This window comes from Coregonus lavaretus (assembly GCF_964263955.1).
Source record: "Coregonus lavaretus genome assembly, chromosome: 23".
Classification (NCBI taxonomy): domain Eukaryota; kingdom Metazoa; phylum Chordata; class Actinopteri; order Salmoniformes; family Salmonidae; genus Coregonus; species Coregonus lavaretus.
In genome coordinates this window covers 12,086,417-12,102,711 of record NC_140010.1, presented here as the reverse complement: position 1 = coordinate 12,102,711, position 16,295 = coordinate 12,086,417, and the positions used below count along the sequence as shown (strand labels likewise).

At 42.1% G+C, this 16,295-nt stretch overlaps 1 protein-coding gene and 1 pseudogene across 2 annotated transcripts in view; both read right to left on the bottom strand.

Moving 5' to 3' along the window:
- LOC311098873 (dynamin-3-like) overlaps window positions 1–15,168 on the bottom strand; it is a 21,106-nt pseudogene extending 5,938 nt beyond the window's left edge. Inside the window, exons 1-6 of the transcript in view lie at window positions 15,008–15,168; window positions 2,914–2,987; window positions 1,095–1,244; window positions 657–861; window positions 382–479; window positions 189–192 (exon numbers count right to left, since the gene is read on the bottom strand). The product of the transcript in view is annotated as a dynamin-3-like (transcript). The remainder of the gene's footprint in view (window positions 1–188; window positions 193–381; window positions 480–656; window positions 862–1,094; window positions 1,245–2,913; window positions 2,988–15,007) is intronic.
- The window catches only part of fggy (FGGY carbohydrate kinase domain containing), a 168,452-nt gene that overhangs the window by 95,374 nt on the left and 56,783 nt on the right, over window positions 1–16,295 (bottom strand). The window lies entirely within an intron of this gene.

Sequence of the window (16,295 nt, the reverse complement as noted above, 5' to 3'; positions counted from 1 at the left end):
AACCACTCCAATATAACCTGGCAACACACAGATGGACAGGGTGAAACCACTCCAATATAACCTGGCAACACACAGATGGACAGGGTGAAACCACTCCAATATAACCTGGCAACACACAGATGGACAGGGTGAAACCACTCCAATATAACCTGGCAACACACACAGACAGACGGGATGATGGAAAAGACATGACTGAGAACACAAGAAAATGGGACCAAAATGTAAGGCGAGTGCAGAGGATAGAACAGAAAAGCTGATACCAAAGGTGACTGAAGTAGATCGGTGGACATAGAAATGGAGAAAGAGGGACAAAGAAAAAGAGAGATTGGTAGAAAGAGAGCGAAAGAGTGAGTAAGAGACAGAGAGACAGAGATGTCCCACCTCTCCTTAGGGCAGCAGTTTGTTCTCCAGGACCTCCCTGGCGTCTGTTCCCTCATCCATCAGGTCCAGCTTGGTGATCACTCCTATGGTCCGCTGGCCTGGGGTCAGAGGTCAAAGGGTAAGGGGCCAAGCCAGAAGAAGTCAGTCACAACACAAAGGCCACGTTCATGGCTGACTTCATTGCAGATGCCTGCGAGATCTCACAACGCCTGGATAGGTGTTTAAAATATCAGCTAACCCCATAATATGATATAGCAATCTGATCAACATCTTACCCTGGGGGTCAACATCTTTGGCCAGTTTGAGGGCGTCTGAGTTGGCCAGGTCAGAGTTGGCTGGGGTGACAGCGAGGATGAGACAGCTCTCCCTACAGATGAACTGCATGATCATGTCTCTGATCTGCTGCTCAATGTCCACCGGCTGGTCCCCCACTGGCACCTTGGTGATACCTGGCAGGTCGATCAGGGTCAGGTTTCAGCACTACAGGCAGGGGGAAAGGAGAGAGGAGGACCCATCTTATAGTGAATATCACCGAACACACAGTAGAGAGGGAGAGCACAGAGATATAATTGAGAGGGAGAGAGAGAGAGAGAGAGAGAGAGAGAGAGAGAGAGAGAGAGAGAGAGAGAGAGAGAGAGAGAGAGAGCAAATGAGGGGGAGGGAGAGAAAGTAAGAGAGGGGAAGAGGGTAGATGAGGGGTTATGTATGTCTACCATGTGGGGAGTAGACGCGCAGGTTGATGGGGACGGGAGAGATGCCCTTATTGGCCCCAGTAATGCGGTCAGTCTCCGCCTCAATCTCTTGGCGAACCTCATCGAAGTCTGTGAATTTCTTCCCTTTGCAGTGTAAGAACTCTGCCCATTCTGTGAAGATAGATGCAGATAGGTGTGTGTGTGTGTGTGTGTATTTGTGTGTGTGTGTGTGTGTATGTATGTACAGTACCAGTCAGAAGTTTGGACACACCTACTCATTCAAGGGTTTTTCATTATTTTTTACTATTTTCTACATTGTAGAATAATAGTGAAGACATCAAAACTATGAAATAACACATATGTAATCATGTAGTAACCAAAAAAGTGTTAAACAAATCAAAATATATTTTATATTTGAGATTCTTCAAATAGCCACCCTTTGCCTTGATGACAGCTTTGCACAATCTTGGCATTCTCTCAACCAGCTTCATGAGTTAGTCACCTGGAATGCATTTCAATTAACAGGTGTGCCTTCTTAAAAGTTAATTTATGGAATTGATTTCCTTCTTAATGCGTTTGAGCCAATTAGTTGTGTTGTGACAAGTAGGGAGGGGGGGGTTATACAGAAGATAGCCCTATTTGGTAAAAGACCAAGTCCATATTATGGCAAGAACAGCTCAATTAAGCTAAGAGAAACGAGAGTCCATCATTACTTTAAGACATGAAGGTCAGTCAATACGGAACATTTCAAGAACATTGAAAGTTTCTTCAAGTGCAGTCGCAAAAACCATCAAGTGCTATGATGAAACTGGCTCTCATGAGGACTGCCACAGGAAAGGAAGACCCAGAGTTACCTCTGCTGCAGAGGATAAGTTCATTAGAGTTACCAGCCTCAGAAATGGCAGCCCAAATAAATGCTTCACAGAGTTCAAGTAACAGACACATCTCAACATCAACTGTTCAGAGGGGACTGTGTGAATCAGGCCTTCATGGTCAAATTGTTGCAAAGAAACCACTACTAAAGGACACCAATAAGAAGAAGAGACCTGCTTGTCATTAGACTGGTGGAAATGTGTCCTTTGGTCTGAAGTCCAAATGTGAGATTTTTGGTTCAAACCGCTGTGTCTTTGTGAGACGCGGTGTGGGTGAATGGATGATCTCCGCATGTGTATTTCCCACCGTAAAGCATGGAGGAGGAGGTGTTATGGTGTGGGGGTGCTTTGCTGGTGACACTGTCTGGGATTTATTTAGAATTCAAGGCACACTTAACCAGCATGGCTACCACAGCATTCTGCAGTGAATGGGCTTAGTGGGACTATCATTTGTTTTTCAATAGGACAATGACCCAACACACCTCCAGGCTGTGTAAGGGCTATTTTACCAAGAAGGAGAGTGATGGAGTGCTGCATCAGATGACCTGGCCTCCACAATCCCCTGACCTCAACCCAATTGAGATGGTTTGGGATGAGTCGGACGGCAGAGTGAAGGAAAAGCAGCCAACAAGTGCTCAGCATATGTGGGAACTCCTTCAAGACTGTTGGAAAAGCATTCCAGGTGAAGCTGGTTAAGAGAATGCCAAGAGTGTGCAAAGCTGTCACCAAGGCAAAGGGTGGCTATTTGAAGATCTCAAATTTAAAATGTATTTTGATTTGTTTAACACTTTTTTGGTTACTATATGATTCCATATGTGTTATTTCATCGTTTTGATGTCTTCACTATTATTCTACAATGTAGAGAATAGTAAAAATAAAGAAAAACCCTTGAATGAGTAGGTGTGTCCAAACCTTTGACTGGTAGTGTATGTACAGTATGTATGTATGAATGTATGTGTGTGTGTTACCTGCATTGGCGCTGATGAGCTGCAGGACAAGGGGCCTGCGGGTGACGATCCCAGAGCCTCTGGGCAGGAAGTCCCTGCAGACAGACAGCCAATCAAGACAGTTATACAGAGAGACAGCTAGGGCTGTGATGATTATGGACGTTTGGGAAACGATTAATTATCATGCAAATAGCCTCGGTTATTGTCATAATTGTCATTTTTGTTTTTAAATGTTTTAAGCTTGTAATGCATCATAATGCATACAACCTAATGAATACAACACAGCTTTGGTGACACCCCTGTCATTTGGAACTGTTGGAAATGAAGCTTCTCCTCCCGACCATGCTGTTCTGCTCGTAAAATGATTCCCAACTTTACCCACGTTATATAAAAATGAAAAACTGCTATAGGGTAAACTATATCTATTTGAATATAAAGTTGGATCCCGCCTACTCCTAAAATGAATATTAAGATGATTATGACAATAATGTTTTTTTGTTCACAGTTATTGTCCATAATTGTATGTTACATGATTATACGATAATTGTGCCAACCCTAGAGACAGCCAATCTGGACAGCTACACAGAGGGACAGACAATCAGGACAGTTACACAGAGGAACAGACAATCAGGAAAGTTACAAAGAGAGGAGGTGAGTTTAAATTTAACCTTGTGAATGTGACAATAAGATGGTGTCTGGCTATGGGAGACTAGGTTAAAGGTGACAGTACTGTGGGAGACTGAGGCCTTGTGAACCCTAGGCCAACCACCAACAGACACTAACTGCCATGATGTAAAATGACTCACACATACTGAACACACACAACCAACCACATAACGTAGAATGAATTAAATCACACAGCACACAACCAAAGAGAGTCTCTTCTTTGTTAATGACAGAGGAAGAGATTTGATAACATCAATAGAAAAATATGTTGATCTGAAAATGTCATCAGGCTCTTTGGTCAATCCAACTGATTATACAGTCCAGTTTACCCTCTGAGCCACCTGAATACACCCTGATTCGCTTAGCTGATGCTGATTAAATAAAATAGTTAATGCACAAGAGGTCAACATGAACAGCTTGCAAAGCAGCAGGTAGCAGAGCAATCATTTAACGTTTTTTTTTTATCGCTTTGGTGCCATTTTCATAAGTATGTGGTACATTTTCACAACTCTTAGTACAAAACTCAAAACAGATCATCGAAAAGGCAGTTGTTTCAAAGCTCTAACCACATTTTCAATTGACTAAGTACAACACACAAAATCATAGTCTCTTTTTCACCAAACTTAATCAGTGTTTCATCTAGAAATACAGGGCCTTCGGAAAGTATTCAGACCCCTTGACTTTTTCCACATTTTGTTACGTTACAGCCTTATTCTAAAATTGATTAAATAAAAAAATGTCCTCAGCAATCCACACACAATACCCCATAATGACAAAGCAAAAACGTATTTACATAAGTATTTTGCTACCCTTTGCTATGAGACTCGAAGTTGAGCTCTGGTGCATCCTGTTTCCATTGATCATCCTTGATGATCATTGGACATGATTTGGAAAGGCACACAACTGTCTATATAAGGTCCCACCATTGACAGTGCATGTCAGAGCAAAAACCAAACCATGAGGCCGAAGCAATTGTCCGTATAGCTCCGAGACAGGATTGTGTCGAGGCACAGATCTGGGGAAGGGTACGAAAACATTTCTGCAGCATTGAAGGTCCCCAAGAACACAGTTGGCGCCATCATTCTTAAATGGACGAAGTGTGGAACTGATAAAGAAATGTGTGAGTAAGATATGACAAAAATGTCACACCCTCAGTTAAACTAAAAATGTATGACTAATTAGTAGACTAGAGCTTAGAGAGTTAATCAAATGTGTTTATATCCCAGCAACAGAGTATTTGTGTTTTGTAATTAGGCAAGCAGAAGTGCAAAACGATTGAAACCAATAACAGGAGACTGGTTCCAAAAACACACAGGGAAAGGGGAGTGAAAAGGCTTGCAGGATATTGTGAGGACAGCGATAACTAAAAAAATGCAGCCTACCCGAGCAAGGAGTAGACTATGATAAGAACGTGTGTGTGTGTGTGTGTGTGTGTGTGTGTGTGTGTGTGTGTGTGTGTGTGTGTGACCTGATGGTCAGGAGAGCAGAGGAAAATCACATGAGCTAAACCCAGGTGTGAGCTTACAAGATGTGTACGGTGGAAAAATACAGCCTGCCTAAAGCGGGGTGGGGTTTTTCCTCTGACGTGTGTATAAAAAGATTGTACGACCATTTTGTTGCAGAGCGCTCTCAATGAATAAAGGCTGACCATTGCAGGATTGGGTCTTTGTTTAATTAAAATCTGGGAATTATTCAAAGATTTAAGAAGAGTTTGACATCAACCATTGAGATAACAAAATTCTCGTGACAGCTTGATCCTTCGAGCCGGATATCAATATCCGTCTTCTATCATTCCGGGGGACACCGAAAACCGTGCACGGGCGGATGATACATCCGTATAGACAAAGACCTGCCCTCTGAGATTGGGGGTTCAAATACAGGCCGGTGACAACCTGGAAACGACAGAAACTGTGACGATAAATTCAATATATGCTGGTCAACTACGATATGTGTTTGGTGTTACTTGTAGCCTACTTAGAAAGGACAGTTGCCTAGATCTGCTGTATTCTGTTCAAATATTTTTTATTGAACACACACAAGAATGGTGTATAGGTATGAAAGACATGTGTACAGTTCTTATCTAAACATAAGAGAACAGACATGAACAATAAGACCCAGAGTTCTGGACACAAAACAAATATTACAAAACACGACATACAGAACAGGGATATCTGCTGTATTCTAAAAAATGACGGATTGGGGAGTTTCATAAGAGGTGGCTATAATTTTAGTTGATAACAGAGGTAATAGGATGTAGTTTACGATGCCTAGAGAAGCGAATGTCTTATATTCATGGAAAGTGAAGTAAGGGAACTCAGAAAGGATTATTAAACAAACACTAAGAATAATGAAGCAGTGTTGGAAGGAAGCAGAGTATGTAAGATAACATTGACTGACTGGTCTAATTGATAAGTTTATATGAAAGAGATTGTCCTAGCACCACATAGCGGTTAGTATAACAGAGTAGTTTAAGTGCATCTCTGGGAATAGATGTTTTGTTTGTTTTGACTATAACTAAAAAATAATTGGTTATCTGTTAAAGTAATGTTAGATGGAAAGACAGCGGTAGAGGATAGAGATTGTACAGGATTTCCTGCGTTAAAAAAAGGTAATAGAAATTGGGTGATGAGAAATGTTGAATTGCATTGTTTAAGCAAGAATGGTATTAAATTCATGCTTTCTAGTTATGGGTATGCAAGTTGTATTCGTTTTTGGTGGTGTGCGGATAGAATTGACTAATGCCAGGATTTAGTAAATGAAGCAGAGGGTAATGTGAAGCGGATGTCTGAATAGTTTGTTTATACAACAGTGAGTTATGCAGACAGTTCACGTTGAACAATGGGAGATCGTTTTTACTATTAGGCTGATGGCGTAGTAAACATTTTTTGTAGGTTCTGGATTTATTAAACAATAGGTTTATATTTTAATAAATTAATGCAACAGGTTTAAATCAGTAGATTACCGGAAAGTGGTTATGGGTTTGTTATTTATAGGTTTAGTGAATGTAATAAAACGTGGAGTTATCCGATGTGTTCTGAGGGGGAGTTTTTTTATTTATTTCCCAGGATTGAGGGAAATCCCCTACAGTATATGTTAAGGGACAGTAGGAGACAACGTATCAAACATTTTTTTTTATAGATGCCTGGGAACAAAATATCACTGCTTACTTACACGAAGTAAGGGATTATATTGGCAAATGAGTGAAATATGACATTAAGAAGGGTGACAGAAAGAATATACGGGGAAACAGATATTTCCTATGTTCTTGATTACATTTTGCATTTTGGTCATTTAGCAGACGCTATTGTCCGGAGCGACTTACAGTTAGTGAGTGCATACATTTTCATACTGTAAAGAAGACAGGATAAAGAATTGAACATGTGGAAAAAAGAAAGAGCAATCCTACGAGATAATGTCTGGCATAAAGATTTTTTTTTAATTTGATTAAAGTCACCGTTTTGATATGCAGAAATATTGACACATGGGTAAAGTCATGTGTCAATAGGGGGGATGGTAGAGCAGGTTAGGAAAAACTTTGGTAGAGCAGGAACAGGTTAGGAAACACTTAGGAAACACTTGGCCTATGGTATAACAAACTACTAAAAAAAATTTTTTTGTTACAGATGTGTCATCTGTGCACAGAATAATCACCAAGGTAGAGAGAGCACCCCAGGGGGAATATCCCCTGGCAAAATATCCAGTCCATCAATTGGAAATTGATTTTATAGAGTTATCACGGAGTGAAGGGAAGAAATTGGGTACAATGCCTACCAATAGTGTTGATCACCATTAGAGTAACCCCAGATAAAGATGGGTTATCCCCCTTCGAGAAGGTATTTGGGAGACCATACAGAATGCCCAAGTTAGGTAGACTAGAACAGGCAGACATAGAGGCAGAAGACACATTGGCAGAACATATGAGGAGACTGTTCGTTAACCAAATCCGTATGTCAAAGATTTTGTGTCCCACAGGAGAACTAAAGGAGAAGGTAACCCACTCTATCCAACCAGGTGACTGGGTGTGGATCCAATCCTTAAAGAAGAAAGACTGGAAGCAGCCCCGCTGGGAGGGACCATACCAAGTCCTATTGGTAACTGCCTTCGCTGTAAGAATAGCTGAGAGAGCCACTTGGGTCCACGTTACCCACTGCAAAAAGGTACGCCCACATACCAGCACCGTTGAACACACACAGAGTTAAAGAGAAGAACTGACCCACTAGGGTTCGGGGGTAAACTCTGTTAACAAAGAAACCCTACCCTGACCTTTCATCACTGTGGGGTGTTCCTAGAGGTGTGGGTATGGGGAAGTACCAGGCAGGTGGGTCAGGGACAGGATTGGGATGGTGGTTTTGGGGATTTTGGGGGACTCTGAGCTGCATCATCGTGTTAACCATATTATGGATTTATCCAGGTCAACCTAAAAAGGGAAATGATGAACAAAATAATACCAAGGCACTGATTCGATCTCGTAGAAATACTGAAACCAAGAAAGACTATTGGGGAAAGGATTATTTTATAGTTAAAGTCAGGTTAGGACAAGATGGGGGATTCAAAGTACCATTCAACTTCTCCCATGAAGAGTTAGGAGGTTTTGGGGGCATTGGTAAGAGGGGGGCGTGTACAAGAAAGTAAGGTCCTAGAAGGTATGGTAAATACATTTGCACTGGGGATAGCATATGTCCTTGGGCAAAGGTGTTTAAACATACCTGGGGAACATACTATGAGAATGGGATGGACGCAGCACACCGATGGGGAATTAAACAAACCCATGATAAATGTAAAACGGAACTGGTGATAACGGTAAAGTCAATTATGCAAGATGACATAGCAAGGAACTATTGGGTCTGTGTTGATGATGTCGGGGCAAATACATGTGTGAGGCTCATTTTTCAGGAGAGAAATTAATCTTCCACCACTGGGACAGAACAGCAGGTAGATCCAATGTTATCACCAGAGGTATAAAAAAAAAAACCTTTGGAAGGCCCTCAGAAGGAATCGTAAATAGCACTAAACCAGCAAGGGTAGAACATTTCCTCATGCAGGAAATGAACCAAGGAGAAGTAGAAGGAATTTCAAAAGAGAACTTCTGGGTAAAGTGGATGAACTACACAGCTAGGGCGTTGGGTCAAAACTATGCCTGTTCAACAGGTAGGCCAACCCTTTTAACTGCACCTATGCCTCAGACCATGTTCTCTTGTGTGATAGATTTGGGATCAAACCAAACCTCACCTAATTGTTCTGATATTAAAATATCCGCTCTTAAAAAAGAGAATGTTAAGCCACCCCAATTCACCATGACCCCCGGAGATTATCAATGTTATAGACACCAAAGTAATGCGAATCGCAGATCAAATTGGAGAAGGGTTTACAACAACGTTTTTCTGGTGGGTTACAATTAATAAAAATGTTGACTGGATTAATTACATCTATTACAATCAACAAAGGTTCATTAATCAGACAAGGGATGCAGTAAAGGGAATCTCAGACCAACTATCCGCCACCTCACTCATGACCTGGCAGAATAGGTTGGCTCTCGATATGCTTTTAGCAGAGAAGGGCGGGATTTGCAAGATGGTGGGAGGTCGTTGTTGTGCGTTTATCCCCAACAATACAGCCCCAGATGGTACAGTAACTAGAGCACGGGCAGGTCTCACTGCATTGAGTGAAGAATGGGCTGAGAACAGGGGGGTGAATACATCATTGACTGGATGGGTTGATAACATGTTTGGAAAATGGAAAGCTATTGTTGCAACTATTCTGGGTGCAGCTATAGCTTGTATGGGTATGCTTGTTCTTTGTGGATGTTGTCTTATTCCCTGTGTCTGAGGGTTGGTGAGCAAGGCATTGGAGAATGCAGTAGCCCAGCAGACAGAGAGCTATGGGCCCATCCCCTACTCAGACCGATTGAACGACGACCTATTTCCTCCCGCTCTAGTGGACGATGCAGAAGATTTTAACCCTGATAAACCTGAATTGGATGAGACAATTTTTGATGTTTAGTATACTATCTTTGTTTTTCAGCGGCAGGGAGACTAGTCAGGATTGAGGGAAAGATGAACAGAGCAAAGTACAGAGAGATCCTTGATAAAAACCTGCTCCAGAGCGCTCAGGACCTCAGACTGGGGTGAAGGTTCACCTTCCAACAGGACAACAACCCTAAGCACACAGCCAAGACACTGCAGGAGTGGCTTTGGGACAAGTCTCTGAATGTCCTTGAGTGGCCCAGCCAGAGCCTGGACTTGAACCCGATCTAACATTTCTGGAGAGACCTGAAAATAGCTGTGCAGCTCTGTCCAACCTGACAGAGCTTGATTGGATCTGCAGAGAAGAATGGAAGAAATTCCCCAAATACAGGTGTGCCAAGCTTGTAGCATCATACCCAAGAAGACTCAATGCTGTAATCGCTGCCAAAGGTGCTTCAACAAAGTACTGAGGAAAGAGTCTGAATACTTACGCAAATTTAATATTTCATTTTTTCAACAAAAAAAAAATATTAGCAAAATGCATAGGAAATGTAGTCATTGACAAGGTTTGAAATAATTATTTTTAATAGAAATAATAATTGTGTCCTTCAAACTTTCCTTTCGTCAAATAATCCTCAATTTGCAGCAATTACAGCATTGCAAACCTTTGGCATTCTAGTTGTCAATTTGTTGAGGTAATCTGAAGAGATTTCACCCCATGCTTCCTGAAGCACCTCCCACAAGTTGGATTGGCTTGATGGGCACTTCTTACATATCATACGGTCAAGCTGCTCCCACAACAGCTCAATAGGTTTGAGATCCGGTGACTGTGCTGGCCACTCCATTATAGACAGAATACCAGCTGACTGCTTCGTCCCTAAATAGTTATTGCATAGTTTGGAGCTGTGCTTTGGGTCATTGTCCTGTTGTAGGAGGAAATTGGCTCCAATCAAGCGCCGTCCACAGGGTATGGCATGGCATTGCAAAATGGAGTGATAGCCTTCCTTCTTCAAGATCCCTTTTACCCTGTACAAATCTCCCACTTTACCACCACCAAAGCACCCCCAGACCATCACATTGCCTCCACCATTCTTGACAGATGGCATCAAGCACTCCTCCAGCATCTTTTCGTTTGGTCTGCGTCTCACAAATGTTCTTCTTTGTGATCCGAACACCTCAAACTTCGATTCGTCTATCCATAACACTTTTTTCCAATTTTCCTCTGTCCAGTGTCTGTGTTCTTTTGCCCATCTTAATCTTTTATTTTTATTGGCCAGTCTGAGATATGGCTTTTTCTTTGCAACTCTGCCTAGAAGGTCAGCATCCCGGAGTCGCCTCTTCACTGTTGACGTTGAGACTGGTGTTTTGCGAGTAGTATTTAATGAAGCTGCCAGTTGAGGACCTGTGAGGCATATGTTTCTCAAACTAGACACTCTAATGTATTTGTCCTCTTGCTCAGTTGGCAACCGGGGCCTCCCACTCCTCTTTCTATTCTGGTTAGAGCCAGTTTGCGCTGTTCTGCGAAGGGAGTAGTACACAGCATTCTACGAGATCTTCAGTTTCTTGGCAATTTCTCGCATGGAATAGCCATAATTTCTCAGAACAAGAATAGACTGACGAGTTTTAGAAGAAAGTTATTTGTTTCTGGCCATTTTGATCCTGTAATCGTACCCACAATTGCTGATGCTCCAGATTCTCAACTAGTCTCAAGAAGTTGTATTGCTTCTTTAATCAGCACAACAGTTTTCAGTTGTGCTAACATAATTGCAAAAGGGTTTTCTAATTATCAATTAGCCTTTCAAAACGATAAACTTGGATTAGGAAACACAACGTGCCATTGGAACACAGGACTGATGGTTGCTGATAATGGGCCTCTGTACGCCTATGTAGATACTCCATTAAAAATCAGCCGTTTCCAGCTACAATAGCCATTTACAACATTAACAATTTCTACACTGTATTTCTGATCAATTTGATGTTATTGTAATGGACAAAAAACATTTTAATTTCTAAGTGACCCCAAACTTTTGAACAGTAGTGTATATACCCGAATGTACTACTATGATGATGACTATTATGATTTTACTTCAAAGTACTTTTTTAATCGACAAGATCAGAGATGTACTGTATGTAACAAATCCAATCAAAGTTTATTGGTCGCATACACAGATTAGCAGATGTTACAGCAGGTGCATCAAAATGTTTGTGTTTCTAGCTCCTGAAGTGCAGTAATACAATATCAATACAATACGAATACGCAAATAATCCAGAAAGTCCAAAACAAGAAATAAATGCATTCCCTATACAGTAAACATGTATCCAAAATGAAGCTACAGTACTTTACTAAAATTGCATTGGCCAATACAGTACTGTAATACCGTAATATATGCCATTTACGTAGCAGACGCTGTTATCCAAAGTGACACACATTTTGGTATGTGACCCCAGTGGAAATCGAACCCACAACTCTGGCTAGTGCCATGCTCTTATGAACTAAGCCACATACAGGACCACTACAATACGCATAATACAATACTGTAAAATAAACACCAAACATGTTTGCTTATTTTTTTCTTTAAGCAATGGCTTTTTTCTGGCCACGCTTCCGTAAAGCCCAGGTCTGTGTAGTGTACGGCTTAAAGTGGTCCTATGGACAGATACTCCAATCTCCGCTGTGGCTTTGCAGCTCCTTCAGGGTTATCTTTGGTCTCTTTGTTGCCTCTCTGATTAATGCCCTCCTTGCCTGGTCCGTGAGTTTTGGTGGGCGGCCCTCTCTTGGCAGGTTTGTTGTGGTGCCATATTTTTCAATTTTTTAATAATGGATTTAATGGTGCTCCGTGGGATGTTCAAAGTTTCTGATATTTTTTTATAACCCAACCCTGATCTGTACTTCTCCACAACTTTGTCCCTGACCTGTTTGGAGAGCTCCTTGGTCTTCATGGTGCCGCTTGCTTGGTGGTGCCCCTTTCTTAGTGGTGTTGCAGACTCTGGGGCCTTTCAGAACAGGTGTATATATACTGAGATCATGTGACAGATCATGTGACACTTAGATTGCACACAGACTTTATTTAACTAATTATGTGACTTCTGAAGGTAATTGGTTGCACCAGATCTTATTTAGGGGCTTCATAGCAAAGGGGGTGAATACATATGCATGCACCACTTTTCCGTTATTTATTTTGTATAATTCTTTGAAACAAGTAATTTTTTTCATTCCACTTCACCAAGTTGGACTATTTTGTGTATGTCAATTACATGAAATCAAAATCAAAATCAATTTAAATTACAGGTTGTAATGCAACAAAATAGGAAAAACGCCAAGGGGGATGAATACTTTTGCAAGGCACTGTACATACCAGTCTGCTACCAGACGAGAGAGAGATTGCGTGTGTGTGTGTGTTTGTGTGCGACCGTTGGCTCATGTGTTTGCATGCCACGTGTCTACATGTATGTTTAGGACACTTGTCATTTCTCATCACACAGTTGAACGCTACAATCCTGACGCGATTGAAACAACGGCTAGGCTAGATGAATATTGATCATGAGATCTCCCTCTATCTATGGACTAGCAGAAAAGATGAGTCAGAACCCTGCTGTCCATTCAGCAGCGGTGTGGGTGGTGTGGGGGAGCCAACCCTAGACAGCAGGACCATTACTCAGCTGGATCCCAGGTCTCAGGGGTGGCCGGCTGAGCTTTGACTGATGCTGCTGCTGACAACAACCCTGCACCTCATCTATCTGGACCTGGGTCATATTTTCTAGGCACCAAACGGAAGAAACAAGAAACAGGGAGGGACTCCGTGATCTTGTCCAACAAGAAACACTATTTTATTTCCGTTGCAAAAGGTTTTGCACTAGTGAATACGACCCTGGAGATAGCAGAAATACCTTCTATACATAGCCTCAATTACCAGTCTTTACCATTCAGGTTTGTCTGTAAATATTTGTAGACATAGGTAATATTTCAGAAACAATTGTCTGACTTGTGAGACTACTCTATAACCTCTTCTGTCACTATCCAATGGTATCTGTTTTATGTACCAACCACATTCAATGGCCACACTGTGTCATAATGTACCAATTCATCCCACAGTGAACAAAATCAAATGGAAACTGTTCTTCACGATTGACAGCAGAACTGATTTGATCATATCAATGTAATAAGATGAGAGAAGAGTGTTGACAGGTATATGTACTGCATATCCAACAGTCATTTCATTACTTATTTTACAGACAATATAATTCACCCTCTGAGACACCCACATCCGAAATACCTTTAATCAACTACAATACAGAGAATATGTCTTATCATTATGTAGGTGCTTGTATCTGTCCTATATCACACATGTACAAGCATGTATTATACCCATGTGTGAATTGGAAATGTGTTTTTTGCATATCCCAATTCCCCCTGAGACACCCTCGGAGAGTGAGGTCATGGCCAGGGTCTGCCATTATCAACGGCGACCCTGGAGCAATCAGGGTTAAGTACCTTGCTCAAGGGCACACTGACAGATTTTTCACCACCTTGTCTATTTGGGGATTCAAACTAGCAACCTTTTGGTTACTGGCCCAACTCTCTTACCACTAGGCTACCTGTCACCCGCATTCATCTTGGGACAAATGATAATTGGTAATATAATACTCAACCAGATGATTCAGCCTTCATTCAATTCAATCTCACATTACAGTTTCATTCCATTCATTGGTAAATAGATGTCTTGAAATAAACCAAGAGGCAAAAGGATGGACACATAATTACTCTTCACCTAAAGATGCTTTCATCTACAGAGGTTTACATCATTCATTCACTCTGATGCAACAACAGCCTATGAATCTCAGTTGTTTGACAGAAATTAGAATTGGTTACTCAGCTGTGTGACAACAGTGAGATAGGCAGTATTGATACAGTATATGCTGTAATGACTAGACATCCTATTGAAACAAGGAGACCACAGCAGACATCTCAGATCTAAAGCAACCTTTATGCAGGTGGTGGGGAGGACATGTCATATTTCAACCCAATACTGTAGGCCTATAAACATTATAGATGTATAGCTTATAGATAGATATGTGTTTATGTAAAGTGATTGAAAGCAAATGCTGTCTCTGTTTAAATGGTAGGCCTATGTCTACTGAAGAAATGTATATTTCAAGGACTGAAACAGGCTGGATGGGGCTGAAATCCCGAGGGTGTTGCGGTAACCCAAATACCGGCTCCCCTGTCATATAGCCTGCAATGGAATAGGAATGTGCGTTGAAAATAAGATGGAGACGAGCTCGAGCTTCTGGCTCAGAGATGATCGGTGGACGCCACAGCGCGTGCGTCCTCTGGGAAAACAAAACGTGACGGGATGGGACACGACTGAAGATAAATTGGCCGTGACAGGACACCCCCAAGGTTAACAGGAGATAAGATTATTTCTAGCCCTAGTATTAGTAATGAATTTGACGTGGTGTGCTTGGCTGCTGCTCGTTGAACCTACCTGCCAACGAAGTTCTCCAACACCGAGCTCTTGCCAGCGCTCTGTCCGCCGACTACCGCGATCTGTGGCAGGTCAAGATTGCAGCTCTGACCGATGCCGCTGAAAGCGTCCTGGAGTTTATTGACCAGCGGGATCAAATCCTCCATTCCTCGGTTACCCATGGTGCTAGCGGGCGGGAGGCGCTCAAGATGAGAGAGAAGGAAGAGAGAAGGAAGGGGGATGTGGTGATATATTTAGTCCAGGGCTACGGTGCTTGTTGATGTAGTGAAGTCATCTAGCCACGCATTGCCCCGAGCCAAGCAAGGGTCGATTCGACTGAGGAGAGAGAGGGAAAGAGAGGCAGTCAGAGTAGGATTGCGCAGTTGCTTGCCTCTAACACCGCACACACAGCATTATTTTCAAGGGCATTTGGGGAATGAGGTCCTGTTAAAATCCGTCTCTAAAAGCCATCTATAAAACCGTGCAAATTTGTAGACATAATTCCATAGGTTACATGCATCAAGATGAAAAATAACCTACACCAAATGATACGCGTTGCATCGAATATATTTGCTTACAGGCAACACGTTAATAATAAATAAATCGACATCATTCATTCTATTCTTTATCTATAGCCATTTCTCATTTAGGCCTACCCTTTCTCAAGGATTCCTTGTCGTTTTTAATGTCGAGCGACCCGGTCGGTCGCTGTCCAGTGCTGAAACTGAACAACAGGCAGATCAAATCCAAGGTCCAGATCGAAACGCGATTATAGATTATTCAAGCAACGCCTCCTGCTGTAATTGAGCATCGGTTAAATGTTGATGTCCTATGCTATAATGGTGTTTTGGTCGGGTCGTTATGCTCGGATGGAGTCAAAGCCTCATTCCGAACGAACCCAAATTCGCCTCTATAACGGATTAATCATATATTTTTATGCAACCGCGATAATTGCGAGGAGGCGCCGCGTTTGGTGTTCAGATTGACATATTAAGTGCCCAATGACAGCAGGAGAGCTGTAGTCGCGGCACACAAACGCGACGCAGTAGGCCTATAGGCAGGGCGCATACAGGTTAGGGTATAACAAACCCGCCCCCCTTGTACATCGTGCCATCTTTGCCGTCGTGACTCACGGCTGCGCATCACCGCACTGAGCAGGATTGGATGCGCTCCTTCAGTCCCCTGCAGTGAAAGCAAAACTAAGATGTCGAATATTTGAATTTCAGGGACACTGTCACATTCATGCCCAACTCATCCCCCCGTTCCACCATGGCCTCTACTATCGTGTGTGAAAATGCATGATAGAAAG